General features: G+C 35.8%; 1 protein-coding gene across 7 annotated transcripts in view; it reads left to right on the top strand.

Annotated features, from left to right (window-relative positions):
• TCF12 (transcription factor 12) overlaps positions 1 to 23585 on the top strand; it is a 375623-nt gene that overhangs the window by 260984 nt on the left and 91054 nt on the right. The window lies entirely within an intron of this gene.

Here is a 23585-nt window from a genome sequence, read left to right as displayed (position 1 = left end):
TTGTGCCTTTAATGTGTGACTAAATGTGGTAAGATTTTAGTTACTAAACATATTTTCTTCTCCCTCTGCTTAAAATTGTTTCTCTTCCCCAATTCACCAGACTTGTCTTTCTCTATCATCAAAGATTTTCATAACTCAACTCCATTTTAACTGGAAGCAAAGTAACAATTACCTTCCTACCCCTTACCAAAATTCTTATATCATTTCTGAAAATGATTTTTGCATATTTCCTCATAAAAAGAACAGAGCTGCTGATACATTACATGAAGAACATACAATTGCTTTGTGTGGCTTTTCTATCCTGTAATGTTAAACTTACTGATGGTCTAAGTATTTTCATTTCACTCCTACACTCTAACCAATTCTTTAGGCTTCCAAAAGTCTCTTTGACTTGGAAACATCATTTCAATTCTTCCATATTCCGTAGCATGTTATATTTTTACTAATGGCCATCTTCTCTGCCTTTTCCCCCATATCTTTAGAGAGAATCCTGAACACTCAGTTCACCTCTAGATTCCCATCAAAATCAAGCCAAAAAGAATAGAAAGGAAGAATGTATGCAATTTGTTTTCTGCTGTCTACATGCCTTTCATGAGGTCTGCCCTAATTTTAGACATGGGCATGTGAGCCAATTTTAATTCTCATTCTAACAGTACTACTCCATTTAATATATATCCTGTAATTGTGCCATTCAGAGTCAGAAGACCTAGGTTCAAATCCCATCTTTACAAATTACTGACCGATGGTCCTAAGACAAGTCATTTCCCATCTCTGCATTGATTTCCTCATTTGAAAAATAGAATTAGCAGTTTTGCTTCTACTTTATAGGTCTCTGAAGGTTAAGTTCCATGTACTTGTGAAAGCATTTTACAAAATAAATCCACATTTAATTTTTTTTCCATTCATATAACCTACAAAACAAAAGCTATTTTGTTTTGGGGTTTGTTTGGGTTTTTTTGCATTATTTATTCAAGTCATTATATTCACAGTATCATTGGAAAAGGTCATTATTATTATTCCATGAAATGCCCCTTATTGAATCTCTTGGAGTTCTCACTTGGCTTTGGGAAACGAGAGAAAATCCTTAGCACAACCCTATCACAGGCCAGTAACTCATAACTCAAGCAATTCTTTCCTCCTTTATTCTCACCATCCTCTGTACATAGATTGGGAAGTGTGTGCATGTAGGGAGCACACATGGATAAATGCCAGAGCAGAGGATGAGTTGAAACAGTGCCCAATAGTGGTACTATAATAGGGTAACTTGCAATGATTTTCTTTGGTATGTTAAATCATCCTTGCATTCCTGAGATAAACTTCACAGAAGCTATTTTGAATCCTTAATATTATTTTTAAGAAACCAAAAGGTTTGAGAGCCACTGGTCTAATATTAACACTATTGCTAAACTTGAGGGAAAAATGATTGTAAGCTCTTAGAAACTACAGCTGCATCTAATATATCAGTTAATGCTTATATTAATGAGTTCCCACTTACATTTTTTATACTCCCTTCGCAAAGGTATTGTTATTTAGTTAGGATCAGTGGTAAGCTCTATTTATATAATTCTCAAGTTTTGAAAAGACAAATCTTAACAGTTTTTCAAAGATTAATATGTGTTTATACCAGATTTAACTCCTTTCTTCTCATGATTTTTGTTTTTTTAATTCCAGTATAATTAACATACAGTGTTATATTAGTTTGAGATGTACAATACTAGATTTAATTCTCATATCAGAAAACATTTATTTTAAACCTAGATACAGGGGTGCCTGGGTGGCTCATTCGTTAAGCGTCTGCCTTCAGCTCAGGTCATGATCCCAGGGTCCTGGGATCGAGCCCCACGTCTGGCTCCTTGCTCAGTGGGAAGCCTGCTTCTCCCTCTCCCAGTTCCCCTGCTTGTGTTCCCTCTCTCGCTGTGTCTCTCTCTGTCAAATAAATAAATAAAATCTTAAAAAAAAAAAATAAACCTAGATACATAACACTGTAATAACAGTTGCTACCAATTACTGAGAACTGAGCCGGGCGTTGAATTAAACATGATTACATTTAATCCTTTTAACACCCATTTTTCAGATTGGAAAATGGATGCTCTCCAGAGGTATTAAGTAACATGCTCAAGGGCATGCATCTAGCAAGTGGTAAACCTTCTAAACACAGGGTTGATGCTTTTAACTATGTTGTAACTATACCACAGCATAACAGTCTCAGGTTCCTAGTCTGTGCCCTTACTACCCTTTCATTTTAATTTCTTTGGTTGAGGAGGGACCTGGGAATTTATGTATATATATATTTTTGGGGGGGGGATTTATATTTTAAACAAGTGCCCCAGATGATGCTAATTCACATGGACTGGGGATTATACTTTGAGAAACCCAGTGCTTCTCTATATGTCAAATGTAAGCATCTACAGAGTATAAAAAAGGAAGAAACTGTAAGATCACTGTTTAACAATTGTGTATAACATTTTGGAGAGATCAGGCAGGCCTTTGGAAAAGAGAAACAACATTACCGGGATGTATTAAATGTAAAATAACAATATTGCTATATACAAGAAATGTAAAGGTATTCAAGTGAGGGAAAGATTTATTTGTAAAGAATTCACAAAACCAATGCCTGAGCCCCAAAGAGGAAGCCCAAAATTCAGCACAGAGGAGAGATTTTACTGCAGCAAAGACAAATGGCATCAGTGAAGATAGGAGGGCTCTTAAAACAAGTAAAAGAATTCCTCACTGTGAAAGGAACAATGGCCTTGCTATTTATTATTGTTACTTAGCTCTCACTATGCTGCAGTTGCTAGACAAAATTATAATGGATGGCACCAGCTGGTTTGAAGCCTCAATAGTAAACTCAGGATATTCAAGAGTTAAAAAAGATGTATCACTCTTATTCAAAGAAAAACCTGTATTCCGGACAGTATTTGTTAGCAGGGGTCAGAGAAGACAATACACTAAAACAAAAATTGGCTGCCATTTTGTCTTACTTATTCACAAGTGACATAAAAATCTTAACCACACAATGATAATAGAAGGAAATGTAAACAGTGACTGCAAAATTATATCCAAACACCACTTTGAAACCATTTTTCTTCAACATAATTCCCAAAGGAACATTAACTCTCCTATTAACGTACATAAAATGCTGCTGACATTCTACAAAATTCAGTCTAATTTAATAATGCCTGATGGGCCTTGCTTCATGTTAAGATGATGTAATAATATGTTGCTAAATGAGTCTCCTCATATTACTTATGTGGCAATCCCATAACTGATGAGCCATTAAAAGGAAACTGGTGTAGTGGTATTACTGGAAACACTGACGGATCATTCTGCAATTGAATTTTTTTAATTGATTCAACAGAGAACATAGAAGCCAACATCTTTATTAACTATAGGTATAATACTTCACCATGATGTGAAAAATCCTTTTATCATTACAACAGTTTTTCACTGATACCTGTTAAACAAGTATATATTCAAATAGTTTATATAAGTTTTTCTCCAAGTGTTCAAACCCAGAAGAGTCAGGGTCTTGGTTTTTTTTCAGAGATTTAAGTTTCATCAGCATTCAGATATTATATGCTTTAGAAAATGACAACTTTAAACTCAGGTAGCACTTAGTTATTTGGAAATTTACCCATACCATTTGCTTCTTTTTTTTTTTTTTTAAGATTTTATTTATTTATTTGAGACAGAATGAGAGACAGAGAGCATGAGAGGGAGGAGGGTCAGAGGGAGAAGCAGACTCCCTGCCGAGCAGGGCGCCCGATGCGGGACTCGATCCCGGGACTCCAGGATCATGACCTGAGCCGAAGGCAGTCGCTTAACCAACTGAGCCACCCAGGCGCCCCATACCATTTGCTTCTTAACCATCCTCTTTTCCCATTATAGCCAGTCTCACTATATACAGACATTTGATAATGATAGAATTATAAAAGAGTCAATACATCAGGAATATATAACAATGATAAGTGATATATAATGATAACAACTTTAGGTATATAACCTACGAGCTTTAAAATAAATGGAGCAAATATTGATAGAATTAAAGAGAGAAGTAAATACAAAATTATAGTTAAATGTTTGAATACCTCTCTTAACAACTGACAAAATAACTAGACAAAAAATTTAGTTCATTTACTATCAACTACCTTGACCTCATTGATATTTATAAAACTCTGTTTCCGACAAATGAAGAATATACATTCATTTTGAGTGTATATGTTCTATTCAACAGGATTGAATCATGTGCTAATCCCTAAAACTAGTGTCAGTAAATTGAAAAGGTTTGAAATCATACAGCATATTGTCTGACCAGAAGAGAATTAAATTAGAAGTTAGATACTTAGATACTTAGGAAAACACCAATATTTGAAAAATAAACAACACATGTGTAAAATAATCTGTGGTTTTAAAAAATTTTAAATTTTAAAAAATTAGGGAATTCTGAGTTATAGTGAAATATATAACAAAATTTGTTGGTGCAGCTAAAACAGTGCCTAGAAGAAAAGGTATAGCTTTAAATGCTTGTATTTAAAAAAAAAAGATCTGAAGGGGCGCCTGGGTGGCTCAGATGGTTGGGCGTCTGCCTTCAGCTCAGGTCATGACCCCAGGGTCCTGGGATCGAGCCCCGCATCGGGCTCCCTGCTCAGCAGGAGGCCTGCTTCTCCCTCTCCTACTCCCCCTGCTTGTGTTCCCTCTCTCGCTGTGTATCTCTCTGTCAAATGAATAAATAAAATCTTTAAAAAAAAAAAAAAAGATCTGAAGTATACAACTTGAGGTTTTGCCCTAAGAAGCTAGAAAATGAAGCACAAAATCAATAGAATGGGGGGGGGGGGATAATACAAATAGCAAAAATCAATGTAATACTACAAAATTAATAGAAAAACTAACAAAACCAGGATTTGGTTATTTAAAAAGATCCATAAAAGTAATAACTTCTAGGTAGACTGATTAAGACAAAGTGGGAGAGGGAAGAAAGGGAAAGAACACAATTTACCAATATCTGGAATAGAAGGGAGGTTATCATTGTAAACCATATATACATGAAAAAGATAATAAAGAAATATTGTGAATAACTTAATTCAGTAAATTTGACAACTTAGGTGAAATAAAATTCTTGAGAAATACTTACCAAAAGGGACAAGATAAAACAAAGTCTGAATAGTTGTGCATCTATTAATGAAAATAAATTCATTTAAAAACCCACAAAGAGTGATGACCACTGGGGATGTATGGAATTGTTGAATCACTATATTGTACACCTGAAATTAACATAACACTGTGTGTTAACTATACTGTAATTAAAATAAGAAAGAAAGGTGGGGGGAGTAAAAGTTGTTTGTGAGAGAAAACCCACAAAGAAAGCTTGAGGGTCATGGCTTCATGGGTGAATTCTTTCAAATGCTCAGGGAAAAAAATACCAATCTTATACAAACTATTTTAGAAAATAGAGAAGGAGGAAACACTTTACAGCTCATTTTATGAGGTGAGCAATAAAACCGCACACGTAAGTTTGGCTGAACATTTGAAAATCAGTCGGTTTAGTTCAGCACATTAACAGAAGGAGAAATACAGTGTGATCGTTTCCATAGATGTAGAAAAGCTATTCAACAAAAATGAAATATTTATGATAAAACCTCACAACAAACTAACCATAGAAAGCAGCTTCCTCAGTTTGCTAAAAGACATACATGAACGATCTATAACTAACAGCATATTTAATGGTGAAAGACTAATTGCCCCCCCCCAATATTAGGAACAAGGTAAGAATTTCCGTTCTTATCACTTGAATTTTATGTGCCAGTGTAATAAGGCAAGAAAAAAAGACACCATTTGGAAAGGAATAAATTAAGCTGAATTTGCAGATGACATGTTTGTGCACATGGGAAATCCAAATGAATCATCATGAAAACTTTTAAAACTAATAAACCTTTAGCTTTGTCACAGGATATAAAGTCAATCCAAAAATTAATTGTATTTCTACACACCAGCAATGAACAATTAGAAAATGAAATTAACAAAAAAGTACTATTTATGGTTACATCAAAAAGCATAAAACACTGAGGTATACACTTAATAAAAGATTTAAGACTTCAACAATGAAAACTGTAAAATATTGCAGGGCAAAATCAAAGAGGATCTAAATAAATAGATACACCATATTCCTGAATTGAAAGACTCAGTATCATTTAGATGTCAGTTCCGTTAGGCTACAGATTTAATGTAGGCCCAATCAGAATTCTAGTAGGCTTTTTTTTAGACATTAACAAGATTATTTCATCCAGCTAGCTAACAGGTACATGAAAAGATGCTCAACACCTCTCATCAGGGAAATACGAATCAAAACCACTATGAGATACCACCTCACACCTGTCAGAATAGCTAAAATTAATGACATAAGAAACAACAGGTGTTGGCGAGGATGCAGAGAAAGGGGAACCCTCTTACATTGTTGGTAGGAATGCAAACTGGTGCAGCCACTCTGGAGAACAGTATGGAGGTTCCTCAAAAAGTTAAAAATAGAACTACCCTATGATTCAGCACTCCTGGGTATTTACCCAAAGGATACAAAATACACATTCAAAGTGGTATACACCCTGATGTTTATAGCAGCATTATCAACAATAGCCAAACTATGGAGAGAGCCCAAATGTCCATCGACTGATGAGTGGATAAAGAAGAAGTGGTGTATATATATACAATGGAATATTACTCAGCCATCAAAAGAATGAAATCTTGCCATTTGCAATGACGTGGATGGAGTTAGACTGTATTATGCTAAGTGAAATAAGTCAGAGAAAGGCAAATACCATGTGATTTCACTCATGTGGAATTCAGGAAAGAAAATATGAACATATGGGAAGGGGAGTAAAAACGAGAGAGGGAAACAAACCATAAACTCTTAATGATAGAGAACAAACCTGAGGGTTGATGGAGGGAGTGGGTGGGAGGATGGGCTAGATGGGGGATGGGTATTAAGGAGGGCACTTGTTATGAAGAGTACTGGGTGTTTTATGTAAGTGATGAACCACTGAATTATACTCCTGAAACCAATATTGCACTGTGTGTTAACTGAAATTTAAATAAAAATTTGGGGGGGGGAATTAATTAAAATAAAAATGAAAGTTCATTGGAAAAGGCATAGGATTAAGAAGTGCCAAAACAATCCAAAAAGAAAGGAGAAAGGATTTACTTTATACCTGATTTCAAGACTTACTATAAAACAATACTAATCAAGACAGTATAAAGATTGACATCATGAACAGAATAGAGTCCAGAAAGGGATCCACACCTATAAGCTAAAATGATGTTTGATAACAGCACCCTAGCAACTCAGTGAGAAAAAAAAAATCTCTTTAACATACGGTGCTAGAACAACTGAATTATCAGTATGAAAATAAAAGAATTTAAACCCTTACCTTATACCATATACAAAACAAATTTGAGCTAGATCATGGACTTAAATATGAAAGCTAAAGTAATAAAGCTGCTGGGGAAAAAAATAGATGAATATCTTTGCCACTTACAGGTAAACAAATTTCATAGGGAACACATAATAAAAACATCAAATATGGAAGAAAAACTGATGAATTGAACTTAATCAAAATTAAAGGGGCTCCTGGGTGGCTCATTCGGTTAAGTGTCTGCCTTCAGCTCAAGTCATGATCCCAGAATCCTGGGATCTCTCTCTCTGTCTCTCTCAAATAAATCTTTTTTAAAAAAATTAAAAATTTGGGATTATTAAGAAAATGAAAAGAGAAGCCACAGATTGGGAGAAGGTATTTGCAACTCATATATCTGACAAATAAAATGATCGCTGACAACTCAATAAAAAACTAGCAACCCAGTTTATTTTAAATAAGCAAAACACAGGGCACCTGGGTGGCTCAGTCAGTTAAGCATCTGACTCTTGATTTCAGTTCAGGTCTTGATTTCAGGGTTGTGAATTCAGGTGCTGCATTGGGCTCCACACTGGGCGTTGTGGAGCCTTCTTAAAAAATAAATGAATGAATAAGCACAACACTTGAAGAGACACTTAACATAAGAAGATAGACAAATGGGGGGCACCTGGGTGGCTCAGTCAGTTAAGCGTCTGACTCTTGCTTTTGGCTCAGGTCATGATCTCACTGTCGTGGGATTGTGCCCCCCCCCATTGGGTTCTGTGCTCAGCGCAGAGTCTGCTTCAGATTCTCTCTCCCTCTCCCTCCCACTCACTCTCTCACTCTCAAAAATAAATAAAATCATCTTAAAAAAGAAAGAAATATAAATGGGCAATCAGCACATTAGAAGTTCCACATTATTAGCTACTAGGCACATGAAAATTAAAACCAGAGTGACTTATCAGTATACAACTACCCAGAATAGCTAAAATTAAAAAGATGATACATTGTTAGCAGGACTGTAAAATGGTATAATGACTTTAGAAAACGCAATTTCTTATAAAGCTGACATGTATCTGCCCCATGACTCAACAATTTACTCCTAGGTATTTATCCAAGTGAAAACACTGTTCACAAAAAGTTTTCTCCTCAAAAATGTTTGTAACAATTTTACTCACTTTAGCCTAAAACTGGAAACCCAGATGTTCATCAAGAGGATAAATGAACTGTATCATGTTCATACACTGAATGTCATTCAGCAATAAAATGGAATGATCTAATGATCTCAATAATGTTATGCTAAAAACAGGCCAAATCTCAAAAATACTGTATGGCTCCATTTATATGAATGTCTGTAATCGGCAAAACTATCAAATCAATGGTTGCCGATAGGAGGGTTTTTCTATAAAGGGACCCGATTGCTGAATTAATAGAAATGTCTGTCTTGATATGCATTCATCAAAACTGATTGAGTAGTTCACTTAAGATCTGAACATTTTATTGTATGTAAATAACAGCTTAGTTTTTAAAAACTGAAAAGTGAAGAGCAATGTGAGAGAATGTATTCTACCTGATTCTAACACTTGGTGTATAGCTGTGGTAATTAAGCACCATAATACTGGCCTGATTGAGAAATATGACCCTGAAACAGAATACAGCCCAGAAGTACACCCACGCTTTATGTAGTTGGTTTGATTTTCAGCAGTTTGCCAAATTAGTCCAATGGAGAAAGGAAAGGGTGTTTTTGTTTTTGTTTTTGTAAAAGATGCAATAATAAATGGATATTCGTATGGACAGATATGAATGTCAGTCCTCTCACACTAAACAGAAAAACTATTCAGGATGGATCCTAGACCTAAATGTAAAAGCTACAACTACAAAGCTTTAAGAAGAAAACATAGGAGAATATCTCCTCAGTTTGGGGGTAAGTAAGCAAAGCTTTCTTACATTGAATACAAAAATTTTAAAGCCACAAAAGAAAAAATGATAAATTAGGCTTAATCAAAATTAAAGACTTATAAAAAGAACTAGGCTAAAAATAAATGAATTGACAGCCACATCTGGGAGTCAATACTTGCAAAACCTATCTGACAAAGAACCGGTATCCAGGATATAGAAAGAAAGAACTATAAGTCTATTAATAAGGTTACCCAACGCTTCTGTGGGTTCTCTCTTCATGGCAGGAAGTTTAAGTGCAGTGGATGAACAAATTTCCAGTCCTTCTAGACTTGTAATTCCATGGTAATTTCAAGAACAGAATCACTTTTAGTTGGTAACAGGACTACAAGTTACTTCATAAAAGATTCTTGTGGTGTAGCTACTTCTCTTTTTCTTTCTCCTGCCTCCCCCTTATCCCCATAAGGCTGCTGTCCTAAGGAGGACAATTTTCCTTAGCAAATGAGAACAAATAGTTCTAGGGTTTAACTGTGTTGCCTGATGAGGTGATTTCTGACAGTTTAGAGAAACCCCTGAAGGATGAGGCCTCTGGAATAATTACCCAGTCTAAGATATCCGTAAGAATATGAGAAAGTCTTACTGCCAATAGGGGAGAAAAGTTTTCTTCAACCCTCTTAAGGTTCCTAGCTGGGTCTGAAAAGCAAACTGACAAAGACAGATTAACAGGAGAAAAGCATACAAATTTATTTAATATAAGTTTTATAAGATTCTTCATAAGGAAATGAAGACTGAAAGACAGACTTGCATTTATGCAAGGTTTGATGAAGAGTGGATAGATATGAAGGAATATGAACAGATTAAGGAGTAGGAGGTAATTGTAGTAAACTAGGGGAAATTTAATAAGGCCCATTTCTTAGGATTCTTCTTGACATCCCTTTGTCTTTGATAGGATGTTCCTTTCCTCCTGGAATAGGGAGGGCGCCTCTCACATGAGGATATTAGGGCCTGGGGCGCCTGGGTGGCTCAGTTGTTGGGCGTCTGCCTTAGGCTCAGGTCCTGATCCCAGGGTCCTGGGATTGAGCCCCGCATCAGGCTCCCTGCTCTGCAGGAAGCCTGCTTCTCCCTCTCCCACTCCCCCTGCTTGTGTTCCCTCTCTTGCTGTGTCTCTCTCTGTCAAATAAATAAATACAATCTTTTATAAAAAAGGATGTTATGGCCTATTTTAGGGAAGAAGGGCCGGGGAGGAAGCAGTTAGAATGACCTTCCTGCTCCTGGCAGTTTCTCAAACTCCTCATCTTAAAATATTCAATATGCCAAGGTACCATGTTTGGAGGTGATATATCCTGAACCCTGACATTGCTTTTACTCATAAAATTAAGTTGTTAAGACAGAATGTTTAATGTGTTTTAAAGTATTAGTAACCCTAATTGTTTCATCTCTAGATCTCATTTGGTTTGAGGTAGTTTTTTAAATAAATTTCTATACATTTAAAATAAATTCCTTAAGAAGAATTTGAGGTGATTTACTTTATTTCAAAACGACTATAATCAAATAATGGGAGTTTTGCCCAGATTTCATAAGACTAATTACAGATCCATATTCCACAACATAATGTGTTCATTGCGTTTTAACATTTCATTGGCCAGATTTTAGCATTTTGTGTTCTTTATTTTTAATAAGAATCCCTTATTACCTAAGAACTATTATGCCCTTAATAATTACTGCATTCCCAATTTTTAAAAAATCTATTGCAACTTCCATTTTAAGCAAACCAAATTCACTTACGATTTAAATGCTTCATCTTTTCTCTCCTGCTTCTTAGTGGGTGAAAAATGTCAAGGAAAGAGCTTCACATACTATAGTACTTGATTAAAAGATAAGGAATCAACAAGAATTTGCTTGTTTTACCATATATAAGGATCTGGACCAAGCAACAGAATAAAAGATTTAGCATCATTCCTCAAGAAGCTTACATTCCAGATGGGGGAGACTAGCTCTGTACACACAGAAAATTAATTAAAATGATAAGATAACCTGTAGTAAATCTCAAGAAAGTGGCACAGATGTGAGTTAGAACTCAGAAGAGAGTGAAATTAATGTGATTTTGATAGAGAAGATTTTGCAAAGGAAGTATACAACTCTAAAATCTTGGAGAATGGGTAAAATTTGACCAAGTAGAGAGGAAGACATATTAGGGAAAGAGAACATATGACTAATATAAATAGAAGTAATATTCAACACATCTTATATAGCTGCTTCCTTAATTTTCTCCCACTGAAACTATAAGCTTTTTGAGGCAGGGTCAATGGCTCTTCGTTGTATTTTCATCACCTACTTTGTGCCTGACAAATAGAAGGTATTAATGAATACCTTTTAAATGAATGTATTTTGAATGAATAAATACGTGAATGTATATTCTAGGAATAGTAGCATTTTAGTTTGGCTGGAATGAAATACTTGTTTCGAGGAATGATGTGAGGTGTTTGAATTGTAAGTATGTTGCTTGAATGCCTAACCAAAGAGTTTGTATTTTATCCTGTAAGGGTTTTGGATTGGACACATGGCAGGATAAAAATACAGGTGTTTCTTAGAAAAGTTAAATTTTGGTTCTGGATATACAAGAGAATTTATAAACTGGACACAAGGAAACTATTTGAGGTGGCCTAATTGCTCTAGAACATGATCATGAACAGGGAATAGGGGGATGTTTAGACAGATCTTGGTTATCCTATAATAACAGCACATTGCACGTGTTAAAAGATAAATTTATGGTGGCGCCTGGGTGGCTCAGTCGTTAAGCGTCTGCCTTCAGCTCAGGTCATGATCCCAGGCTCCTGGGATCGAGCCCCGCATCAGTCTCCCTGCTCCGCAGGAGGTCTGCTGCTCCCCTTGCTTGTATTCCCTCTCTCCCTGCCTCTCTGTCAAAAAATAAATAAAATCTTTAAAAAAAAAAGATAAATTTATTAAAATATGTTAAGTCATGACTCTGCTACAGATAAAAAGTAAATATATAGTTTTTATCTCATCAGTGAAGAAATTTGTAAGGTGTCAGAGCCAGTTCAAAAGAGAATCCAAAAACAGACACAGTCACAGATCAAAATTATGGAAATTACTTTAACGAAAACAGAAAAAGACTCATAAATACAGAGAACAAACTGGTGGTTGCCAGAGATGGGGGGTGAATGAAATAGGTGAAGGGAATTAAGATGTGCAAACTTTCAGTTACAAAATAAATGTCACGGAGATAAAAAGTACAGCATAGGGAATACTTCCAGTCAGTAATACTGTAATAACATTACGTGGTAACAAATGAAAACTACACTTACCGTGGTGAGCATTGAGTAATATATAGAATTGTCAAATCACTGTGTTGTATACCTGAAACTATAACAAAACGTATGTCAACTATAATTCAATAGCAAACATTTAAAAATAAATTTTAAAAATTATGGAAATTAATGTTCAAATATAGACCAAACTTTTTTTTTTCTCCTTTGGAGTAGGGTGGTAGAGGTATTGAGAGTGGAGAACAGTTGTTCATCCCTTCACTGAAAAGAATGTTTTTACAGGTCTGTAGATAAGAATTATTTGACATTGCTACTAGTTACCTACAATTTACAGAGTTGTGAAATAGCTCCCATAAAATGAGAATCAGATAACCTAGAAAGTTGTGTTCTAGAGTAGGTATCAGCGAACTTACGGCTATCAGCCAAATATTCCCACCCCCCCTTTTTTTTGGTAAATGGTTTTATTAGAACATAGCTGTTCCCATTCATTTACATATTGACTGTAGCTTCTTTCTTGCTACAGAGATGGAGTTGAATAGTTACAGAACTGACCCTACCCCAGATAATGCATAATTTTCCACTAAACACAAATTTTTCCTACACAGGTCTCTGTTTCTGACAAGAGAATCAGGGGCTTTCATATGTAGCCAATCCTATTTCCTCAAGAGGTTTAATTAAAGCTAGTTGTTTTAAAGAACAATTTGGATATTTCTTCTAACAGCAAGCCTAATAGTAAAGACCTTAGTCTTAGGCTGAATTATTAGAAACATATTATTTAGAATAAGGAAGTTGATACTGTATACCACTCTAGCATATGCATTTCAAAACAGGCTTAAGTAAACTAAAACTGACTTAGAGAAGAACTTGCAAATAAAGTAATCTGCAACTCTAGCATATGGGAAGACTTTCATGAGAAGCATCTTCAAATATTTGAAGCATAATTTGGCTTTTTCTGTAACTTTTAAGGTTAAAACTTTGGATGATGGGTAGGAGTTAGCAATCCCGATTTTAACTTAATGTAAGAAGGAATGTTCTCATCGTATAGAGGATGGAATAGTCAACCTTGGTGGATAGTGACTTTCTTCTCACTGGATGTATTCAAGCATAGACTAGACATTCACTTTACTGAGACTTTTATAATAGAGGGATTAGAGCATATGTTGTTTGATTGAAATAAAATACCTGAAAATGTTCTTTCAATTCTGTGAGCTCTCTAGTGACACATAGTAAAAGGGTTTCCAGGTATTGATGATTCACCTCAGGTTAGAGACCAGAAACTGTTGACTAACCTATATAGTTTTATATGTATTTTAATTTTTATTCCAGTAGTACTCAGCAGACTAAATGTAGAAGCATAGATAGCAAATGTTTGACTAGATAAGTTAATGATAATAGTGATAATACAGGGGCACCTGGGTGGCTCAGTCATTAAGCGTCTGCCTTCAGCTCACGTCATGATCCCAGGGTCCTGGGATTCAGTCCCGCATTGGGCTCCCTGCTCAGCGGGAAGCCTGCTTCTCCCTCTCCCACTCCCCCTGCTTCTGTTCCCTCTCTCTCTGTGTCTCTCTCTGTCTTAAATAAATAAATAAAATCTTTATTTATTGTTTTAAACAGGTTTTTTTTTAAGATTTGATTACCAAAATTGTAATCCATCCTCTCAACTAAGTTATTGTAATATCTAAATCCTTTGTTGTCATGTCAACATTCTTCATAGTATCTTTACCAGAAATAGATTCCATCTCAAGGAACCACTTTCTTTGCTCATCCATAAGAAGCAACTCCTCATCTGTTAAAGTTTTATCATAAGATTGCAGCAATTCCTTTGTGTCTTCAGGCTTTAATTCCAGTTCTCTTGCTCTTTCTACCACATCTACAGTTACATCCTCCACTGAAGTCTTGAACACCTCTTGAACACCTCCAAGTCATCCATTAGGGTTGGAATCAACTTCTAAACTCCTGTTCCTGTTGATAATTTAACCTCTTCCTGTGAATCACAAGTGTTCTTAACAGCATGTAGGATGGTGAATCCTTTCCAGAAGGTTTTCAGTTGACTTTGCAGAGATCCATCAGAGGAATTGCTATCTAAGACAGCTCTAGCCTTATGACATGTATTTCTTTAATAATAGGATTTGAAAGTCAAAATTACTCTTTGATCCATGGCTGCAGAATGGATGTTTTGTGAGTAGGCATGAAAACAACTCATTGTACATCTCCTTCAGAGCTCCTGAGTGACCAGGTTCACTGTTGATGAGCAATAATATTTTGACAGGCTACTTTTTTTTTTCCTAAGCAACAGGTCTCAACAGTGGGCTCAAAGTATTCAGTAAACTATATAAACAGATACGCTGTCATCCAGGCTTTGTTGTTGTATTTATAAAGCACAAGCAGAGTATATTTAGCATAATTCTTAAGGGCCCAAGGATTTTCATAATGGCAAATGAGCATTGGCTTCAGCTGAAAGTCATCAGCTGCATTAGCCCCCAACAAGAGAGTCAGCCTGTCCTATGAAGCTTTGAAGTCAGGCATTGATCTCTCTTCTTCTTTAGCTATGAAAGTTCTAGATGGCATCATCATCTAATAGAATTCTGTTTCATTGGGCGCCTGGGTGGCTCAGTTGGTTAAGCGACTGCCTTCGGCTCAGGTCATGATCCTGGAGTCCTGGGATCGAGTCCCGCATCGGGCTCCCTGCTCAGCGGGGGGTCTGCTTCTCACTCTGACCCTCCTCCCTCTCGTGCTCTCTGTCTCAAATAAATAAATAAAAAATAAAATCTTTAAAAAAAAAAGAAGTCTGTTTCATTTACATTGAGAATCTGTTGTTTAGTGTGGCCACCTTCATTAATTATCTTAGTCAAATCTTCTGGATAACTTGCTGCAGCCTCTACATCAGCACTTGCTGCTTCATCTTGCACTTTTATGTTACAGAGATGGCTTCTTTCCTTAAACTTTATGAACCAGCTTCTCTAACTTAATACTTTTCTTCTGCAGCTTTCTTTACTCTCTCAGCCTTCATAGAATTGAGGAGAGTTACGGCCTTGCTCTAGATTAGGCTTTGCCTTAAGGGAATGTTGTAGTTTGTAGTAGTTTGATCTTCTCTCCAGACCACTAAAACTTTCTCCCTATCAGCATTAAGGCTGTTTGGCTTTCTTACCATTCATGTGTTCACTGGAATAGCACTTTCAGTTTCCTTCAAGAACCTTTCCTTGTATGCATGGACTTGGCTGTTTGGTGCAAGTGGATTAGCTTTCTTTGTATCTCCACATTTGACATGCCCTCCTCACTAAGCTTAATCATTTCTAGCTTTTGATTTAAAGAGAGAGACGTGTCATTCTTCCTTTCACCTAAACTTTTAGAGGCCATTGTTGGGTTATTAACTGGCCTAATTTGAATATTGTTGTGTCTCAGAGAATAAGGAGGCTCAAGGAGAGGAAGAGAGATGGGGGAACGGCTGATCAGTGGAGCAGTTAGAACACACACAACATTTATCAAATAAATTTGCCATCCTATATGGGCACAGTTCGTGGTGCCCCAAAGCAATTATAATAGTAACATCAGAGATCATTGGTCACAGATCACCACAACAGATACAGTAATAAAAAGAAGTTTGAAATATTGCAAGAATTTTTACCAAAATTCTCAAAAAAATTACCAAAATGTGACACAGAGACACAAAGTTAGCAAATGCTGTTGCAAAAATGGTGCCTATGGACTTGCTTGGCAGAAGGTTACCACAAACCTGCAATCTGTATAACGTGCAGTATCTCCAAAGTTCAATAAAACAAGGTATGTCGAAACATAAGGGTTAGCATATATCGTACGTTTACTAGTGCCAGGCATTGTGCTAAGCACCTTACAGACATTTCATATGACAGAAGTGTTGTTGCTGCTCCTGTTGTTGCTGTTAGTGTTTTTCCATTTGACAGCTGAGGAACCTGAAGCCTCAGAGATGATGTAATTTATCCAATGTTTCATAGCTGGTAAATGGTAAGGATAGAAGAATTGAAGTAGTGATGAGATAATGGTTAAAGTAATAGACTTTGTGGGCTAGTTTTCAAAGGAAGGAAGTGAAGCCATGAGTAAACTTTGGGACTGGGGGAGGAAAAAACGTCAAGATATTGAATATCTTGAGACAGAAGAACAAGTGCAATAAGGAGCAATGGTGTTATAAGAATAGGTCATGTCAGAGTTGAGTATTGGACTTAAAAATGGGCAGGAGTCAAGTGGTTTCCAGTACTTACAGCATCCTTTTGGCAATAGATTAGTTGATGGTGATGGGAGGATTGTTGGGGGTCATGAGTGTTAAAAAGACATAAAAGTGGCTATGGATCAATGTTGAAGCTCTCTAAGAGATGATTCATTCATGAAGTAGCCTGTGAAGGCGCTGTGCTTATTGGTATTTGGTGGGTATTCAGAAAATCTTTGAATCTTAATTCTGTGATCTAGGAAGGAAATATAACCAGGGTAATAAGCCATCAGCTACCTGCAGAGTGAGCTTCTGAGTTTGGAACAAAGGTAAAATAAATTATTTTATGGAAGGAAACTCTCCTCGTCAAGTATCAGGCAGTAGGCAAGTATAATTTCCTGCTTCTGTTAAAAGGCCAGAGAAAGATGATGCAGAGGTTACTTGGCAGGGGAAAAACTTCATTGTTTCTATTGTCTCCATAAAACTTGCTAATTATACTTCTGGTGGTACTCAGTGCTCTTTGGGAAAATTGTATAAAAGTCAATTTGTTCTTCTGGAAACTTACTTCAGGAGAAAGAGTATATTAAATAATGGCTAGAGATTAGACACCATCTCAGGAAAAAAAAAATGACAAAAGAGGTGACCACAGGCTGGGCATTACATGACTATAAGATATCGCTGTCAATTGTGGGGGCCAAACCAAGAACTGAGAGATGGCAGAATAAATGAAGCAGGAACAGCAGAATGCTGGCAGTTGTTAAAGCTGGGTGAAAGGTGGATGCCTGGGTGGCTCAGTTGGTTAAGTTCTGCCTTCAGCTCAGGTCATGGTCCCACCGTCCTGGGATTGAGCCCCCCCCATCTGCCTCCCTGCTCAGTGGGGAGCCTGCTCCTCCCCGCTTGAGCTCTCTCTCATTCTCTCTCGCTCTCTCTCAAATAAATAAAACCTTTTTTTAAAAAAAGCTGGGTGAAAGGTATAGGAAGGTTCATTATTCCGTTTTCTTTTTCTGTTTTTGTTTATATTTGAAAATTCCCAAAATAAAAAGCTTAACTTTTAGAAGATGTTCCAGTACAGAATGTTTCAGTTCAAAAAGTATTGCATACCTAACTATATGCCTACTACTGTATTGTGTTTTGTTAGTCTTAATTATATTCTTCAAAATGCAAGGGATTGAGGGGCGCCTGGGTGGCTCAGTTGGTTAAGCGACTGCCTTCGGCTCAGGTCATGATCCTGGAGTCCCGGGATCGAGTCCCGCATCGGGCTCCCTGCTCGGCAGGGAGTCTGCTTCTCCCTCTGACCTTCCTCCCTCTCATGCTCTCTGTCTCTCATTCTCTCTGTCTCAAATAAATAAATAAAATCTTTAAAAAAAAAAAAAAAAAAAAATGCAAGGGATTGAGAAGAGGTGGTAGTCGTTTACATGTGAAAGCTAGCATTAAAGGGAAAAGGAATGGCTTCTAAGTATCAGAACTCTGCTGAAAATCTTAGGACTACCTAATACCATTTCCACAAAAGCCAAAGAGAAATGACATTTCTTTATCTCCTGTTCTTCTAATGTTGGTTAGCACCTCACATAGCAGGCTTCTTTTTATTCACAAAAGAAAGGGTTCAAAGGCACACTGGTAACTTTGCAGGAAGACTTTCAGAGGACTGTATTTAGCAAGCAAGTTTCTAACTTCACACATTCAGAAAAACTGCTCATTTAGGAAGAAGATGGGCTTAGAGTATGCTTACTTACAAACTTCAGAAAAAGTTTACTTTCAAGAAATCCCTTATAGCATTTTGAAAGTAGGGACTCTCTTAATGGAAACCTATAAAAACCTAAAAGAAAGTCATTCTCATTGCATATTTGCAATTATTTAAATACTGGATATATTAAAATGGTTTTTAATGGTTTTCATCATAGTTTTTCTTTTTATACCCAAAAATTCTTCCTTTATTGATCTATACCCTGTACCTTCCTACTCGATATCTTTTCATTGGCTGATACAGGACTTGAGAGAAAAGTTCAGAGAAAAATTAGTGAAAGTGAAATATTAAGATGGTAAAATTTCCCTCTGCTACTGATAATTAAAGAAGATTGGGAAATTTAAACTGCTAAGATTACCATGTTTTACTAATTTAATAGTACATAGGTAGTTTTTTTTTTTTTTTAAGATTTTATTTATTCATTTGAGACAGAGATAGAGAGAGAGAGCATGAGCAGGGGAGAGGCAGAGGGAGAGGGAGAAGCAGGCTCCCCGCTGAGCCAGGAGCCCGATATGGGGCTCGATCCCAGGACCCTGGGATCATGACCTGAGCTGAAGGCAGATGCTTAACCATCTGAGCCACCCAGGCGCCCCTACATAGGTAGTTTCTTAAAGATTGGGCTGATTGTCTTGGCAGCATGCATTTGATGGATGACTGTCATTATCTTCTCAAACCTGCCTGACACTTTAAGTATAGAAAATGATAATTAAATTTTCAAGAGACCATGTTGAGATTATAAGATTTGGGGCTTGTAAAAGAACAAGCCTAACAGTTGGGTAGTGGTTGTTGGTGTGTTTTTATTGACCTGGGGAAGTAATGGAAACATCTCAGGTTTTCTTTTACTTTGTTTCCCCGTTCAGTCCCCCTCCCCCTCAATTAATGTATTGTCCAAAGTGTTGGTAATGACTTGGAACTATTCAGGTTGCACAAAGCATTTAATGAAATCTTGCCTTAGACAAAACACTAGAGAGGATCATAATTAATGTCTCATTTTCTGCCAGTTGCTATTGATTACTCATTCAAGATCCCTTTGTTCTCAGAATGATAACAACTGTAGTTTGCATCACTATCTAATGAGATTCTCAGGATAGAATTCTTTAACAACATGCTGATAATTGCTAACATATCCCTAGAATTTCAATGTAAATGAATTTGCATCATAATACAATTATTTCACAAATATCGGTGTTTTCCAAATTCACAATTTATTACAGTCTGTTTTTTAATTATTTGTAAAAAATTAACAGAAGACTGATACAGTATGAAAGCCCTACATTTATATTTTGCCCTAGTTCCTTTTATCCTCTGAGTTTTTTGATTGTGAGAGGCTTCTTTGTCACTCTCTAGTTTCCCTGTCATAATCTCTGAAACTTCAAGTGGACTTACAGCTAAACTGTACTGTGATGTTTCTCAGGTTTAAAAAAAAAAAAAACAAAAACAGTTACAAATATGGCAATACTACACTGATTTTGCTCTTAGAACAATTTTGTTTCTTCATCCCTCAGTGACAAACATATGATACAGTAAAGAACTCAGCTGAGAAATTTTAACAGTTTGCGTCCTCTATTTTATCATGATTGTGTTTTATACTTTTTTACCTCTTTAATTAGTATACCCCCCTTTCAAAAAGACAAATCTGGGAACAGCTGCTTGCCTTTATATATTAAAACTGCATACCGTTTCAGGGCTGTAACATAGGCATGAAATTAAAGAATTGTGTAGAAAGTACACAGCAGAGATTCCATTAAGTCCATGTTAAACATTTTAAATTTTTTGCAATGTGTGACTATAACATTAGTTACTGTGCATCTTATTTTCCTAGAAAACAAATCACTGATGAGTTACAGTTTTTGACATAGGGTTAATTAGGTCCTTATTTAATCTGAAGTTATGAATGGATATCAAAGTATATTTAGTACTGTTTGGGGGCCAAGCCATTTAATGGTAAAAAGCAGTTCTTAGGAAGCATGTTTATGTTTATCAAGATTTCAGACATTTTCCATTTTAAGGGTAAAGAATATCCAAATTACTGCAGTGTCGTTCTGAATCCTCTGGGCTACTGAGCCCCACCATTCTTATATAGGATATTCTTCTGCATTTCCTATTAAATCACATTTAGAGTACCTTCCAAGATACTTAAGAAGTTACATCAATAAATGATATTGGCCAAGCTCACTACTTTATTCCTCTCCTTTACTTTTTAGTCAGTATCATCATGAAGATTTACATTGAATAGTCTTTTTCAGGTTCACACTTCAGAGTTGGTTTTTCAAGCACTTGAAGAGGGAGAGAGAACTGTGAAAATATATATCTATATTACATAGGCTACTAAAATTCCATATGAAATGGGGATTTTTATTTACAGGCTAAAGGTTTGTCATACATAATTTAAAATGAAACTTTAGAAAATAATAAATAAATATAAAAAATAAAATGAAACTTACTGTAGTTTTTATTACAACAATCTAGGCTATATTAGTGTTCCAGGGAGGAACCTTCATTGATTATTCTTCAGTAATTAGATATATTTTTCACAGTTGAAGTTCTAGATGACTATTAAAAAGATTCTTTTCTAAGCCTGTGTTAAGAAATTGAGCACTCTGTCATTTCAGAAAACTAATTCTGCCTTGAATCAAGACAACTCAGCAGAATAAAACTGCTTTGCCTAGTTCTGTATCCTCAGGGATTGTGTATTCTTTTTGCCTGAGATACCTCCAGGACAAGATCAGTGGTAATCAATAATGCTTCTCATTTGTTTTTAAGCAGGCAGGAAAATCAATAATATGAGGGGATATGTAATTTTATTTTAGGGGGAAAAACTAAAATAGTTTATTATTTGTGCTTTAGTGTTACCAAAATGTTTGAAGAATCAAATAAAAGAAATATACATATTTTTATTAGTGATAGAATATCAAGGTGTTAGGCTTCATATAGTTTAGCCCTTGATTTTTTCGTCATTTTCCATTAGTTTCGTGGGTATTATTTCCTAGATTATCAAATCCTTGTGGAGAAAACATTGTCTTAAACTTCTTTTGTATTTCTTATAGTACTGAACAATTCATTTTAATTAACAGGATAAAATATCATCTTGTGTTCTTAAAAAGAAACAATTTCTCCTACATTTACTTTGCCTTGTCATATAAATCATAATACAGACTGAACAGGGAGACGTGGTTATTTCTATGAATAGGACAGCTGAGTGAAGAACATCTAGGGGGTTTTTTGGTGTTAATAATCACTGTGGAACGAGAATACAGAATGTTTCCTAACCATATCTCCGTATTTATCTATAGTAAAGAGAAAGGTTTATCAACACTAAAATTGATAACAAGTAAAGTTTTCTCCTAAAAACACTTGTTCTTCTTTTTCTTCCTTTATTTCATGCATATGTGCAAAATCTACCAGTATGTGTTCTATAGATAATACAGTTTTAGGATTGTAATCCATAAAGTCATTTATAGGTCACTTCTATTTTCTCACGTTAACATCTTATAAATGGCAATTAGGTATTAGGTTCCTGGACTATCGTAGAAGTCTTCTTTGTATTGAAGAAAGAGCCTCTTAAACAGACCTAGATTCAAAGTAGGGTTCTACTACTTGTTATCTGTATAACATATAATTTATATAATAATAAGATAGCAGTAAATATTAACTGAGATGGTACATATTTAAGTATGCTAGTCAATCCTTGATATTTATTCTGATTTTCTCCCACTTTTTATTTTCAGAAATTACAAATCCACAGAAAAGGTACAAAAATAATACAGTGAATGTCCATGTACTCTTAATGAAGTTTCATCAATATTTCACCACATTTATACATACACATTCCTTTTCTTTCACTCAGTATGTGTATATGTTTGTATTCTGTATGTGAGTTTATACACACAAACACACATCTGAATCATTTTCAGAATAAGTTGGCAGTTTTCTATTTATTCTTGATCTCGATTGATATAGTTTGAATCTGTCACACTCCTCTTGATTTAGCCTCTAATTATCAACCCTCTCTCTAGGGGCCTGTCCATTCTCTTTCTGATTTCCAACATCCTTTCTTACTATAGCCATTGGGAGTTGTAACTCAGCCAGCTTGGATTCAGGGCACACAAGGTCTCCTGACTTAGGATAGTTTCTGCCCAGGAAACAGTACATAAAATGTCATTCACCTCATTTTCGTTCTTTTGTGATTCTTACAATGTGGTTATCTATGGGAAAGAAAAAAATGAAATTGAGTTTTTTATTTTCACTAGGGCCTAAAACCATGCTACTCACTTTTCCTTAACCCTTATTTACTTCTCCTAGCAACCCTATGAGCAAATTAGTAATATGCCCATTATATAAAAGGAAACTAATTCATTAATGTTAGATAATTTGCCCAGGATCATAGAGTCAGGATTTGAATTCAGGGTAGCTAATTCCAAAGCCCATGCTGTTTCTAGGACATCAAAATTTTTGTAGACATTCTGCCTACTTTTAGGAATATAAGAAATGTATTTTCCTATTTACCATTTAGATTATTTTATGCCTCTGTTAGTCTTTATTATAACTATATTTGACTTCTTTGAAGAAGTAATTCAGTGGCTACATTTTACTCATCTGAAAATTTCTGTCTTTATCTTACAACTTAAACAGACAGACTTCTTCACCATCCTCCAAACTTAGTCCTTTGTCCCTCCACCAGAACATTATATAAGGTGTCAATAAATATCTTCCAAAAAGGGCCAGATAGTAAATGTTTTAAGCTTCGCTAACCGTACATTCTCCATTGCAACTACTCACCTCTTCCCACTGTAGCATGAAAACAGCCATAGCCAATACATAAATGAATGGGTGAGACTGTTTCAATAAAAGTATTTTCAAAAACAGGCCCAATTTGACCTGCAGGCCTTGATTCATTGACCCCTAGTGTAAATCATCATCTTATTTGCCCATGAGAATTTATATGCCAGGGAAATGTAAGGAGCACCGTTAAGAGACCTGTGAATGCCCATCTCCTTTCAGGTGTTCATTTATATTTGTAAAATGACCAATTTCTTTTGTGCCTTCCCTCTACATGAAAATCTACATGATATAACAAATACAGCAGGTGCCTCAAAGCA

Source organism: Mirounga angustirostris, unplaced genomic scaffold (genome assembly GCF_029215605.1).
Source record: "Mirounga angustirostris isolate CCGP_5_RB_7025 unplaced genomic scaffold, mMirAng1.0.hap1 SCAF_9, whole genome shotgun sequence".
In the NCBI taxonomy this organism is placed as follows: Eukaryota; Metazoa; Chordata; class Mammalia; order Carnivora; family Phocidae; genus Mirounga; species Mirounga angustirostris.
This window is presented reverse-complemented; position numbering and strand designations above follow the sequence as displayed.